This window comes from Aythya ferina, assembly GCF_964211825.1.
Source record: "Aythya ferina genome assembly, chromosome: 13".
Lineage (NCBI taxonomy): Eukaryota > Metazoa > Chordata > Aves > Anseriformes > Anatidae > Aythya > Aythya ferina.
In genome coordinates, this window is record NC_140311.1 from 17,928,105 (window position 1) to 17,941,879 (window position 13,775).

At 43.9% G+C, this 13,775-nt stretch overlaps 1 protein-coding gene and 1 long non-coding RNA gene across 2 annotated transcripts in view; both read left to right on the forward strand.

Moving 5' to 3' along the window:
- AMMECR1 (AMMECR nuclear protein 1) overlaps positions 1-13,775 on the forward strand; it is a 108,679-nt gene that overhangs the window by 25,372 nt on the left and 69,532 nt on the right. The window lies entirely within an intron of this gene.
- Positions 5-4,954, forward strand: LOC311444153. Its single transcript, XR_014697667.1, has 2 exons — positions 5-3,635; positions 3,887-4,954. It is a non-coding gene; the product is annotated as an uncharacterized lncRNA (long non-coding RNA).

Genomic DNA, 13,775 nt, shown 5'->3' on the forward strand with positions numbered 1-13,775 from the left:
TATCGCCCGGCCCCGCGCCGCTCCCGGCCCCCGCCTGGCCTCGCCTGGCCCCGCTCGGCCCGCGGGCGCCCCCGCCGGGCTCCGTCCTTGCCCCCGCCGCTGCCCCGAGGGCTGCCCCGGCCCCAGATGCCCGGCTCCGGGCTCCGGCTCCGTGCCCTGCCCGGCTCCCCGCCGGGCTCCGCTTCACGGGGAGGCTCCCGGCTCCGCGCGGGGTCCGCCGGCGGCTGTGGGGCTGCTCGGGGTCAGCCCGCGCCGAGCCCCTGCCTTGCGCTGTGCCCTGCGGAGGGGCCCGTGGGCGATGCGCTGAAGCCCCGGGGCCGTCTCCCGCACCGAAGCTCCAAAGTTTTGCAGCGATCGCGCCGAGCACCTGTTACTGCCGCCCTCCTTTGCCTCCCGAGCGTGTGCGAGCTGCCGCCGAGGGCCTGCTGTGTGCCCGTCCCCGGCTGCTCCCGTTTGGGGTTGGTGCAGAGCCTCACAGCCTCCTGCCTCTGTAGGGCCCCCAGGAGCACCTGCCGGTGCCGGGGGACAGACGGACAGACAGACAGACGGACGGACAGACAGACAGACAGACGTGCTGCCGCAGGTGCAGCTCAGACACTTCAGGGAGAAACTTCTGCCCGGCAGGAAGTTGCTTCCTCGCGGCTGGGATGAGTTACCCCGCTCCGAGGCTGTGTGAGCGCAAAGCCAGCCTTAGGGGTGCTTTGAAGCCGCTTCCACCCCTTCGCTGTGCTTTAACACGGGACGGGGCTCGTGGGGCGAGCTCCAGCTGAGGCTCGGCAGAGTTGATCCACACCAGTGCATGCCACTGCTTCATCTGCGGTACGGCGTGGCTCTCGGGGTCTCAGTAGCACCCGTTCTTTGTGGGTACTTAGTGGAAACGTTTTCTGTGTGTCCTCTGCCCACACACACCCTCGCTGGTGCAAAGGGTTATCGTGTAGTCCATGTTTCATTAATGAGATGTAGCGCATACTTCCCGGTGTTAAAATTCTGTCATGTGTTAATGATCTTGTTTGGAGTCCTTGCTGTTCTACCATCCAGGATCTATACGTCTCTTGCATACTGTCAGCTGCTGTCATGACAACCCGGCTCAGAGGATTCCTACTTAACCTGCCACCCCAGCAAGTCCTCCCCATATTCTCTTCGTACCTCCCATGCGATTACACCAGAGCACCAGTAATGAGAGGAGGGCAGAGAGACTCCACCGTGAGTTTCTTTACCCAGGTCTTTTGTAAATCCACGTCCGTCTTGAAGAAACCAATTTTTTAGGTACTGCTGCGCTAAGCAGCCGTTTTGCTCTGCACTGTCCTGTATCTGTTCTCCACCCCAGACCACTGTTGGTTACCGCATCACCTTTGTGCCAGTTCACTCCTTGCTAGTGCAAGAGAGTGAGTTGAATTCTGCCCATGTTTCTCTGTGACAACGTTACCTTGCTGCTGTGGTGTGTTTTTTTTTTTTTTTTTCAACCGTGGTGTTTTGCTGAAGATTCTCCTGTTACTGTCCCTGTTTTATTAATGGAGGAAACTGAGGCAGAGGTGAAGAGTTAACCACAGAAATGTTTTCCTGCAAGCACTTGGATTCCTCTTGGTAGCTAACAGATCACTTCACCTTTCTTCTCCCACTTCTTACTTTAAAAAGGACATAATAACAAATTAAGTAAAATTTGTATTTTTCTGAAATTCATGTGTGTGCATATGCATTCTTGAGATTTCGTTTGCTGACCTGGTTTAAAAAGTTGCTGTGTCAATGGACTTACAAAAATGGCACTGCCGTTAGCATCACTGATACCGTTTGTGCATGTTCCCATGCTCACGCCAGCATGCACAGTTGTACTGTGTATCAGACTGGAAGAATGATCTAATTATCATTTTATTTTTTTCCCCGGTTGGTTTTCAGAGATTGGTTCCCTCTGGATTGTTGTGTGGCTTCACAAACACTTGTGCCTGCACAAGTGTGAGGTGGGAATAAGCAGACAGATGGCAGAACTGCTGCTTTCAGCAGCCTTGTGAGCTGATTATGTTTGTGCAGTTGGGGAAGCAACTTTGAAAAAGTTGCTCAGTATTACATGTAAAATTCTAGGTCAGTGAATAATTTGCTCCTGCCAAATGTTCAGAGGCAGCGTGACTTGTAGCAGTCAAAAGATTTGTGCGCGGTCTTATCAATAGCCAGGTAGCTCACAAAGGTGTGATGTTGTCTTTGAAGCTGAGCTTCTTCCCGCATGGCAAAAAAGCTGAATGGGAACCGGCATTTCTCAGTGAATGTATGTCGCAGCTTTCTGTCAGGAATCCTTCTGGAAGTTTTGTCTGTAGACCACAATAACTGGTCTAAGAGTAGTAGCCTACAATAAAAGTCAGCAATTGAACAGAAATGCTGTTTTGAGCTCTGTTAATTACAGGGAGGATGAACGACGTGTGAGCAGGTATCCTCACACAAGTGTGACTCATTTCTTGCAGGTCTTTGAACAATGAAACTGGGCAAGATCAAAGAAAAGCAGGTGACTGAATCACTTGGGCTGGGGGTTCTGATGTATTGTCTTCTGAACAAAAACTGTGTGTGGTGCCTCTGGATTTTTGTAACTTTTGGCTGCTGAGCTGAGGACCACAGCACAGCCTGAAAGGCAGGGATTTTGGAGCAGTTAGTAGGAATGAGACAAAATGCCAGTTTTTGAAAGGGCACAGATTTTGGACTTCAGCACAGCCCAGACATGGATTAAATAACTGTCATTTTCCTGTCTCTGAGTGTAATTCCTAAAGCACAGGATATGGGGTGCTGGTGGAAGGTATTGCTAGGGAGCTGTTGGGCTGGAGGCAGTAAGTCATGGGGTCAAAAGAAGAGAGTGGGAAGACACTGAATCTGTCCAGTGGTGCCTTGGTGAAAACAGACTTGGCAAATCTTCCTTCTTCTCTTGCAGTCTTCCACTGATCTTTCACCATTTTCCTCTATCTCTGTCATAATTGAACAGCTTTCTTTGACCTATAATGTCACCTCACATTGAGTTGCCCTCTAAAACAGTCCCTCCCTCCTTCTCAGGACATGCTCTGCAAGGCATGTCCTTTCCTCTTGCAGTGCAGCGGCTCTCAGCCTACAGGAGTGGACGGCAGGTAAAGATGGTCCTGGAGGTATGGAAGATGATACAGAGTTTGAAAACCGTTGCCCCAGACAAAACTTTTCACTTATACAAAATGTCAATCAGCCATTGTTTGTTCTTGAAACTCAGCTTGATGTGTAGAGTTATGGAACACTGCAATTATTTAAAGGTGGTTTTTCGCTATAGGGGTTTAGAAGTGTCAATCAAAATACATTGTGAGGGGATGCAGAAACTGTCAAAACACTTTACCCTGTGCATTTAGGGAGAAGGAAAACTGAATAGTCCTTTTTTTTCCACGTTTCATATCTTTCTAACAAATAACTCTCGTGTCTTTATTTCCTTTCTGGTTTGGTTTTGTGCAACGCACCCTATTCCTCCGTGATCAGTGCAAACAGTACCACGTCCTGCCTTCCCTTGTGGAAAAGGGCAGCACACCAGTGGGGAAGGACTCAGGATTTGTGCTGCTCGCTACAGTTCTTCTAGTAGGAAGGTGCTCGAGTGGAAACCTAAACTGAAGTGTGTGCCAGGTTGGTGTGACAGGGTGGGAAGGGTAGGTGCACAAAGAGGAGTTTAGCTGAAGCTGTGCGGTGGGGCATGAGGTTCTTTTTTCCCTTAAAGATTCTGAAATCTCTGCTTGCTGCATAGATTTCCTTTAACGCACAGAAATCACCCTGCTGAGTTCCTGGTTCAGCACACTGTTTGCCTCATCTTTGCAGCTCTTCAGCTTGCCTATTTCCCATTAATGCCAGCTTCTTTCTAGGGAAAATGTGTGTCAGTCCACCAGGTTAACTGTAGTGCCAGATGTTTGTGTCTTGCAGTCCCTTCCCGAAAGTCTCCAGGGAACAGCCTGCTAGTTAGTGGGATTATTTTGGTGCTGAGCACCCTTACTTGGCACAATTTGTTCTGCCCGTGTTGGCTGGTACATGATAACCAAAAGCAAGGTTTTGCACCCAGAATGGCCGGTGCTGCCCGTGCCCTGCCTTCCTGTGCTGCTGAGGAGCTCTTGAGAAGGATGTTTACCACACGTGCCTTGGTGATGGCTTGCTCACATCCTCTTCATCTTGCAGGGGGGACTGTGACACAGGCAGTGAACGGTGTGAGGCTGCCAGCCCCGTGCACGTGCCAAGGCTCCAGCCGCCAGCAGAAGCATTGCTGGCAACCACGTTCTTTGCCACCTGAGTAATCTGCCTGGCTTCATCTGGGATCAAAGGCCTCTGCTTTAAAACAAATCTTGGGCAATATCCAGCCTTGGTCCAAAGAGGTGGCTGGGAAATGGACCAATTCTTTTCTTCCTTGGTGCCGTGCAGTACTCTGCAGCAACCTTGGCTGCAGGGCTGGGGTACAGATACACCATGGTGTCAGTGTGCTTGGCCTTCTTATTTCTGTGTGTTTTCAGGTCTAGGATCTGTCAGTTTACATCTTCTAGAAGGGTATGGGGTAGTGCTACTATGTCACCTTGATTCTGTGTTAGTGAAGTGTGGAGATGGTTAAATTCAGTGCAGTTTAAAGACGTGGAGCTAGCTTGTCTCGTGCCCACCAGTTTTCACGCTTCCCAAGAAAGTTGTGATTCTGCTCAGAGTAAGTGTAAATTGACCCTGTAAGAAAGAAATGGTTCCAGGGTTTGTTACCGGCTATCCTATGTTTTGCCTTTGTGGGTGTCTTAATATTGTGTTAACACCAGTGTTGGTGATTTGTTAGTAATTTACACTGGAATAGTTTAAAATCTTCCTGTGCAGTTCCAAAGCTGAATTTTCTGAAATGCTAAACTACTGTCTGATGCTTTCTGCTAAGGTGCTGAGGAAACACAAGGCTTCTCTGCAGATGTGTGCATATGCTTACACGTGTAAATAAAAATGTCTTGAAAGTTCATAGGATTACCGGCTTTTCTTGATTTCTGGTTTCTTCAATGGAGTCTCACTTTTAGTGAGTTTTAGTCTTTACAACTTCAGGCTCCAACTTTAAATTTAACAATGTGCTGGACTCCTTGCTCGTGTCAGTATGTTTCTTTACAACCGTTTTTGTAAAACTCCCTGGAAACTTAGCAAATTTCAGTTACAGGTTTCAGAGTATGGTCTTTAAATAAATAAATAAATAAAACCTTCCTCTGCAGTCCCTACTCGGAGTTCAGCTGTACCTCCTGACATTAGTATTGTTGATGTCCGAAGTCGGAAATTTTGTTGTTACTCTACAGTACTTGAGTGGCAGTGGAAACTTACTTGTGTGGTAGTCTCAGTGCGGTAATTTGTATTTGTTGTCACACTCGGTAACATTACACAACAGCTATAATGATTGCTTGGTCACAGCTAAAGATCAACACCAGACATAAAACAAAACCCATAGCGTTGAGGAACGTGGACAGGGAAGTGCTGTTTGGTGTCTGTGTGTCTGTCTGACTTCATTCTGTTTTTATGTATGTGTCACGGTTTCGTACAAGCTTCAGCATCTTCTGACTTAACACTGTCTTTGCTGTTGAGTGTTAAACGCTGGAGTATGAAGGATTGAGTGGTTCATTCAAAGTGGCATCCTGTGGTGGAAGTTTTTTAAGTACTGTGCAGCAGAAAATGTATTTTGGCTGGCATGAGCAGTGCTCAGCAGGGAATTCCCAGCGTATTTTAAAGCAGGACTGGTGACCGCAGTTTGGTACAGCAGAGGAGGAAAACAGAGCTGTACAGCTTCAGAAAACTTGCCTTAACCAGTAAGCTCCTCTTCTGGTCTGATTGGTGAACAGAGCAAATACTGTTCTGATAAACTCCAAATGAAGTTAAATGGACTTTGAGGGCCTTTTGCTTCATAAACTCATTTTAGTGAACTGTTCGTATGTTTCTATTAGTACAAGAGATCACTTCACAGATGGCCTGAAGAAAGGGCCCTGGTTTTACTTCTTCAGATACACACAACCACCACAGAGTTACCATAAAGGCTCCGATTCACTGCAATGCTAGTTTGGTAGAAATTGTTTGATCCCTACACCTTGTAGGGTGAGAAGTCAGCAGCCACTTCTCCCTGTGCCATCAATCTGGTCGTTCATTTTTATTGCCTCTTTTGTTTTAGTTGCAATCAAATCTTTAGTCACCTTTCCTTTTACTCTACCTTCTATTGAAGATATAAAGATTTCTGGGCATTTTGCAAATCCAGTTCTTGACATTATTTTTGACGTTCTACATGTATATTCCTATTTAACCTGTCTGCCTGTGAGAAATGCATTGGGTTCCAATTTGACTGACTTCACGTGTACATCTCTAGCATCCTTTGCGATAAATTACTGAGTATTTAATAACTTAAGAATGAAAATAATTATTTTTGAGTTACTGAAAGACCGTAGAGCTTTGCCTTTGTCAGTTCACTTAGGGTACAGACCTAGGCTGTGACCAGGCAATGAATGAAGTATGTTTGCTTTACCTAGCCCGTGGTTCTTGGATCTCTTGAAACTCATGCCACGATTAAAGGAGCAAGCTCAATAGCTATTTTACGTTAAGCACTTGTTTACAGGTAACTGCTGGTTTTCTGTAGCATCAAATTATTGTCTTCAGAAGTAAAGTGCTTGTATGCTAACACAGAAGTTGTTCGAGCCGTATACTGGTGGTTGCTGTGGTAAGAGCTTCTTTGGAAGGCAGGAAAGGTGCAAATTATTTAAAACTAATAGTAGACTTCCCAGAGTTTGGCCAACACAGAAACTGTTGCTAGGCTGGAGGCCAAAACAAGTCCAGTCAGGCCCTGACCCTCATTAGCAAAGCATTATGAGAATGCTTGACCTTTTTTTATGATGTTTGTGCTCCTAGGGAGCAGGGTATTATATTAGTACTCGGTTTAGCATTGCAAAGTTTGCATCTAAATAACAAGCTGGGGCAGCTCTGCTGCAGTCAATTCATGAGTTCTCACAAGCAAGTCCTTAAAAACAAAGCGTGTTGGGGAGTGCAGTATCCATAAAATGGAGTGCAGCTGTTGAAGTTAGCCGTAGTGCTGTCTTCAGAGAGCATATAGCTAATCATTTGAACTTGGATCGATAAACAATGCAGATATCCTTCCTGCTAGTGCTGTGTTTAAGAGTGACTGCCCAAAAGCTATGGTGTCGTTCAGCCCAGCTCTGTGGGCAAAAGTAGGTATCTTTGCAGAGCTACTTGTGTGACCTTCTAAAAAGCCATTCATTTTCATAACTGGGACCTTGGCAAATGGGATTAGTGTGAAGAGCTTCGCTTGTTCAGTAGGACACCCTCCTCCTCCTTTGGCTGTAGGCGTTTATCCTGTAGGGTGTTTGCTGCAGTTGTCATGTCTTTGTGCCTGCTCTCCCCCTTCTTGTATTCCAGGCTGCATGTACACTTCTCTGCCTTACGGGATTTGGCTTCGTTCTTGTGATCTGACTGGCCTTCGGTAACTTCCTGGAAGACATGGCTTGCGGGATGTGGATGCTCATTTGCCATGCTGAGTACTTGCAGCCAAAGTAATTAAAGTGCTGATTTCTTGAGAATGGCATCTCACAGAATGTGGGACAGCTCTGCTGACTCGTGGCGAGGCCGCCAGGGCAGCAGCAGTGTAGAAGGGTGTATGTCTTCCCAAGACACTTGTACCTTTCTGTGCTGTAGGGGGCTAGTTCTCACGTTTCTTGGTGCTTTTAAAAAAATCGCTGTATGCCCTTCTTCCTGTTAGCTTGAATTCTGGGGCATTGTTAGCAAGGTCCTGCTTAGGGCCATGGTGTTTGTAGTCATAGGAGTCATAACCATACTCCTGCTGTTTATCCCTTGCCTCTCTGCCAGCAAAGATATCTCCTCTGCAGGCTTCTCTGGCACATGATGGGTTCTAGATCTGAAACGCCACCTGCTTTGCTTGATAGTACTTGGTGAGCATGTTTGAAACAGAAGAGGAAAGAGGATCATTGTCATAACCCCCTTCTAATCAGCATCAGAATTACTTCTGCTTCAACCTTGCCGTAGAATTGCATCACTTGCCTTGCTTCCCGCTTGGCATTCTGCACCGAGATAAGAGTTGTGCGGATGAAGCTCTAGAGTTTGTGAGCTTTAGGTGTGTTAGGAAAGGTGAGAAAAGCATTTGTTGCTCCACTGCTGGGCAGCTCTTCAGGCCAGCAAAGTAAATCTGGCTGCTTCCAGCCCCTTTGCCAGGTGGCTACAAGAATGGAAGGATCGGGTGCCCCACCGTTCCCATACCCAGTTCGTGAGCAGAAGAAGTTCAGCTGCCAGTAAGTGACAAGTTGCAAGGCAGCTCTTCTGTATAGATAAAGGTGTTAAAACACTGACTTTTGGGGAAGATTACGTTAGGCAGAAGTTCCTTGTAAGCTTTAGAAGGGAAAAAAATGTTTTCTAGTCCTCAGAACTTAAATTTGACTGCAGCATTAAGCAGCCAATGAATGCCAGTCAGCAAAACCTTGCACCAGCTGCCTGCAAGCAGACTTTCTGCGGTGAGAACGTTGCAGGCTGGGGAGGTGGTTGAAAAAAACATAGGAAGGGTGTGGTTGTAGTGAGGGAAGAAGCCCTCTCCATAGGCAGCTGTGGTGCCAGAAGAAGGTGTGTAGTTGTACATGATGCATCCCCTAGGCATGGGCAGCCACTGGCTCAGATGAAAAACTGGAAGCTGAGCGATAAAGGGAAATTTTTTCAGTACAGCGTTGTGCAAGCAATTATCCAAACTCTGGAGAACAAAATGGAAATGTAGTATTAAAACTAATCACTATTAAATGCTGAGCAAATGTGGAGTTGTAGCGATTAGCTCTCCTCTTCGTTAAGAAGTAGGAGTCTGATTCTGGCTCTGGTTCAGTTCAACTGGAACTGAAAAGTAAGCAGACCCAGAAAAGACAGGTGGCAAAAATTTCGTTTGGGATGTTCACCACCATAATGTCTGAGTTCTTGTAAAGTATTGGGAGAGAAATTGAAAGAAAGTAAGGATTAGCGCTGTTCATTTGGAAGAAACCCTGGATAAAAACAAGTATTAAAAATAAAGGGTTGTGAAGAAGAAACAGAATGTAAATTACCTTTCTCTTATTTCACAGAAAAAAGATTCAAGTGAGACAAATATTCCCATGTATGCTTACCATTGTGGTTCTTTTTAACCTTAGGGATAAATTATTGCAGCTTGCCATGTTTGGACTATGTTTTAATATAGAAATCAGAGCCCATACAAAAAGTTGTTCCCAGTAGTGCTTCTTTTGGGGAGAATATGAAATCTGTTATCCGCTGCCAGTGGCTTTTTTTTTTTTTCATTTTGGACGATTTCAAGGCGTTAAGTTTTTCACATACGTAATATAAATAGCTTGGAATAACCTACTTGAAGACTGCCTACTACCATATACCATTCTGCTAATTTAAGTGGGTTTTCTTTTTTGAATGTGTCAGAGATGCTCAGCAGCAGCTGACTCCTATTTGTCATAAGCTGAAAGTAGTAGTGTAGTTACACTAGACAGAATTGATGAACATATAAGGTGGTGAACAGTCTGCTGCTACGTGTTTTATGGTTGGAAATTAGAAATTTGTCCCTGCTGAATAAATGGGCTATTCCAAAATGCTTCCTTAGTATGATTTCTTTAAATTTTGTAGCCTGAGACTGCTGTAACGCAGAACTTAAATTATGGAGGCTATAGACTTGGTTATTTCTGAAGCTTTCATTGAAACTTCGTGAAATTTTGTCTCAGTTGGGAAGAAGAAAAAGTGGTGGTGTTTTTGTTTTTTTCCCCCCAAGGAAAGTTGCTAAGCCATTCAAAAATGCATAGCCAAGGTTTTATTATATTCTTAAATGTTTATCATCCATTTAGAAGTCCATACACTAAAAGTGGAGATGCCTGAAATTTGCTCATCCTCAGAGTGGCAGTCATCTAAATGTAATGATTACAGAAATCCAAAGTTTAGGCAACATAAACATCATGTACTTCCTTAGTTGTCCTTTATGTGGAACGTTTAATGGAAATTGCTCTGGAGGAGAAAACCAGAGCAGTCCATAGTGGTCTCTGAAATCTTGGCGCTGAAGTTTAGGTCTTTGGAGATGCCTAAATTTTCTTGGAAGAAGCCGTTGCAGAGAGATCAGGAATCTTCAGATGGTTCCAGAGATAAAGCCTCTATTTGATTTTAAGGAACTGGGTTAGTCTAAAAAGAAAGAGGTAGTATTACATAACAACATGGATTGGCCATTTGACCCTTCAGCGTGACAGTGTTTTGCAGGTTCTGCCCAGCTTCTGTGTGCAAGTTATTAGAGGAGGCAAGAGTGACTTGAAGCATAAAGCACTGCAGTGAGGTTTGGAAGAAGTTTGTTTTGTTCCTGACGAGGTCATTATGGTGGACAAACCTGCATGAGACCCTCAGTCTCTCTACCATATGATCTTACCAATAAAAGTAAGGTACCTCAATCTGCTTTTCTTTGTTAAGTTAGTAGCAAGGACCACAGAAATTAATTATTATTGTTGGAATTGTTCTTTCCCAGAAAGGCATGCCAGAAAACTCTCCAGACTCAGCTCATGGTATTTTTGCCTAAATTGGCAACTTGAAGAACTTGGAAGCATATGCTTTTTTTTTTTTTTTTTTTTTGTACTGTTATCCATTATATCTGAAGTGAATCATAGTTGTATTTGTTAGCTTGAATCCCTCAAAGGCCATTGTTGCTTCTCAGCTAAATGACAGAATTTTCAATGAATTTTTTTTCCAGGATAGTTCCCTCCATTTGGGTATTCTTAGTCACAGTATTCTCCTTTGTATTTTTAGACTACTGTTCAGCAAATCCGTTCTCTGAGAACATCTTAGACGGTTTAAAGTCTGCCAGCAAATTTGAAGACAAGACCTTCCAAAAATTGTATTACATAATTGCTTTTGCTCTAGACATCCTATTTGTCCACAAAAACACGGTTTTCATGGGACTAGGACATTTTAGCACTGAGAGAGGGACAGGTTTACCCATTCACGGCCCTGTTAGAGCCAGTAAACTGCAGTTCTGTAGTGAAACAAGATCCATTGGTTTACTGAATATTGAAGAATGGAGATGAGCAGAAAGAGGAGGTAAGGTGGTTGAGGAAGCTATGAGCAGTGTCCATATTATGCTACTTCTCCAAATGTTTTTCTAACCTTCAGTAATTTGCAACTTGGGATGTCTTGAGCCACAAGTAATGTCTGTTTCCCCTGCTAAGCAATGGGTATAATGAAGTTTTAACGAAGCAAAGTCGTAAGGCAGATCCGAGTTCTACGCAGGAATGCTTGAAAGACTTGAGACTCCTAGAAATGAGATGAAATCAGTATTGTATAGGGCAGCTTCAGGTACTTCAGGTGTAATTAAACAAACAAACTGACTGACTGTGTAAGCTACAAGTTTGTGTCTCTCCTTAGTGATTTTCAGGTGTTACCAGTTGACTGCCAGTTGTCTCTTAGTCATTATTGTGTTACACGTATGTAAAGGACAAGTGGCTATTTTGAAGAGAAATTATCAGTAAAACCAGAAGGTTATTAAGTACGTTTGTACTAGAGAGTGGTTGAGATCTTAATTGAAAACCTTTATGGTTCTGCTGCCCTTGAGAGAGAGAGAGAGAGACGTTTACTGGTTGCAGAGCAGGGCGGCCTGGGTGCCAGGAAGAAATGTGAGATCAGCTTGCAAAGGAAGAGGAAAAGAGCTAGGTGGCTTTAGAGGATCAGAGCAATGGCTGAGAGGCACAAAACTTGATTGATTGGGGTGTGTATCTGTGCTATTGTGTGTGCATATATATTTGTGTCTATATAGTAAGAGAAAGACAAAGGGACACAAATTACCTGTTTGGATTAGATGCCAGTACTGACAGAAGAACAAAAGGATATAAAATGACTGAATAAATTTACATTTTGGGTGTAAGGTTTCTACTTGCTGAAACAGTATGGCTTTGTAGTAACCTTTTAATAGGATTAGTAGAGGCAAGAAATTCAAGTAGTTTTAGAGATATCTTGATCACTTTATGATAAACATCTGATGAGTTGCCTTTGGTGGTGAGATCAATAGTTTAAAAGATCCTTCATCCTCTCTGTTGGGTCGGATTTGTTTTTTAGGTATCCGTGTGGGTTTTTCTTGTGATCCCCCTGTGCAAGGGCACTGACAAGGGCAATAATCCTGGTTCCCTAGCAGCTTCTGCTTTTGTAATATGTTCTAAATTGAGAAGTCTTCTGGCAATGTTTTTTCCTTTCTTGAAAACATTGGTTTTGCCATTGAAGGTCTATTGTGGCAACAAGCGTCTCCTCCATATCATATTAGTGTCGCTTTATTTCTGTGTCAAAATTTCCTTTTATTATTTTTATATTGACATAGCAGAAGTTAGTAAATCGCTCACTCTTGTACAGACATACTCAAGAAGGTTGCTGACCATAGTTATGATCACCGACATTTCTGACTTAGCTTCTAAGTCAGTTTTGTTCTGTTTAAGTAAAGAGTGTTATAAGAGAATAATAATGATAGATTAAGTTCAATATCTTATCTTTGAGGACTCTTAGGTGACCTTGTTATGAGTGGCTTCCAATAGAAGGTGAAAAAATTGTTATTTTTGAGAACATCATTTGTTTCAGTGTGAGTTTGTAGATGGTTGGAGTTGGCTCTCTGACCTGTTTAGGTCTAGCAGGATTACTAACTTAGCAAGTAAATCTTGTTTTCTAGCAAGCTGTTTAGCTTTGGCACAGCAACATTTACTGTCCTTTCCACTGTGCTTTTGGCTTGAGTGAGATTTATATCTTTGTAGAGGTAGAGACAAATGCAGACAAATGGTGGTCAATAACAGCTCTATGGAGGTAATGAATTTGGAGAATGTTACGTGTGTAAATAATTTTTCACTGAATTGGAACTGAACCGTAATTCAGTAATGGGTTATGTTGAATGCGGATATTGCTTTTCTGAACAGAGTGTCTCTGCTCTTAATAAGAAGGATCCCCAAAAGAAAACAAAAAAGAATGACAATTCAAATAGCAAACAGTATGTAAGCAGACTCCTTTTTTAAATAGTAGTACTGGAGACTTTACTAGTTGACCTGAGCCAACTAACAAAATGGGGCTTGATTTGCACAGCAGTTCATGACAAAAAAAAAAAAAAAAAGCCATTTAGGAGAGGTTCTCAGGGATTAATTAATGAGGAGATGAAGCTACAGGCTCACCCTGACTTGTCTGGGAAAGCTGGGGCTTCCAAGTTTACTTGGAGATGTTGGAAGACTTCAAATTGATAGGTTTTAAACTTGTGGTATGTGAACCTCTCCAAAGCTGTTTTTTGTTTGTTTTGTTTTGTTTTATCTTGCTTTTTAATGAAAGCTGGTAAATGATGGTCGCTTCCATAGCTGATAATGTTTTACTGTTTACCCATGTTTTTAAATGATTGTTCGGTTTTCCTTCATGCCAGCATCCCAGGTTTCTTCCATCAGCTGAAATACGGCCCCTGTTGCTTGTGTTTTGGGCTTGGATGCAGTTGAGGGACTGGTAACCTGTCAGGAGCTAAAACTGGAAATGATGGTCAAGGGAGGAGTTGGGTCTTGCACCATGCAGTAAACTAACTGCTGACAGAGTAGTGATTTTTGTTCCTGAAACATACCTGCTGTGAGAGAGGTGGAATGTGCCACCTCTCTGTGGCATAGGATGTGGGCAGAGCTCAGTGCTTGATGGAGTGGATGTTGTACCAGTAGCAGTAGCTGAGCCACTGGAGTATGTAAGCCCCTGCTTTGGTTTCCAGTAGGACTTCCTGATTGCATAAAAAAAAAAAATATTTG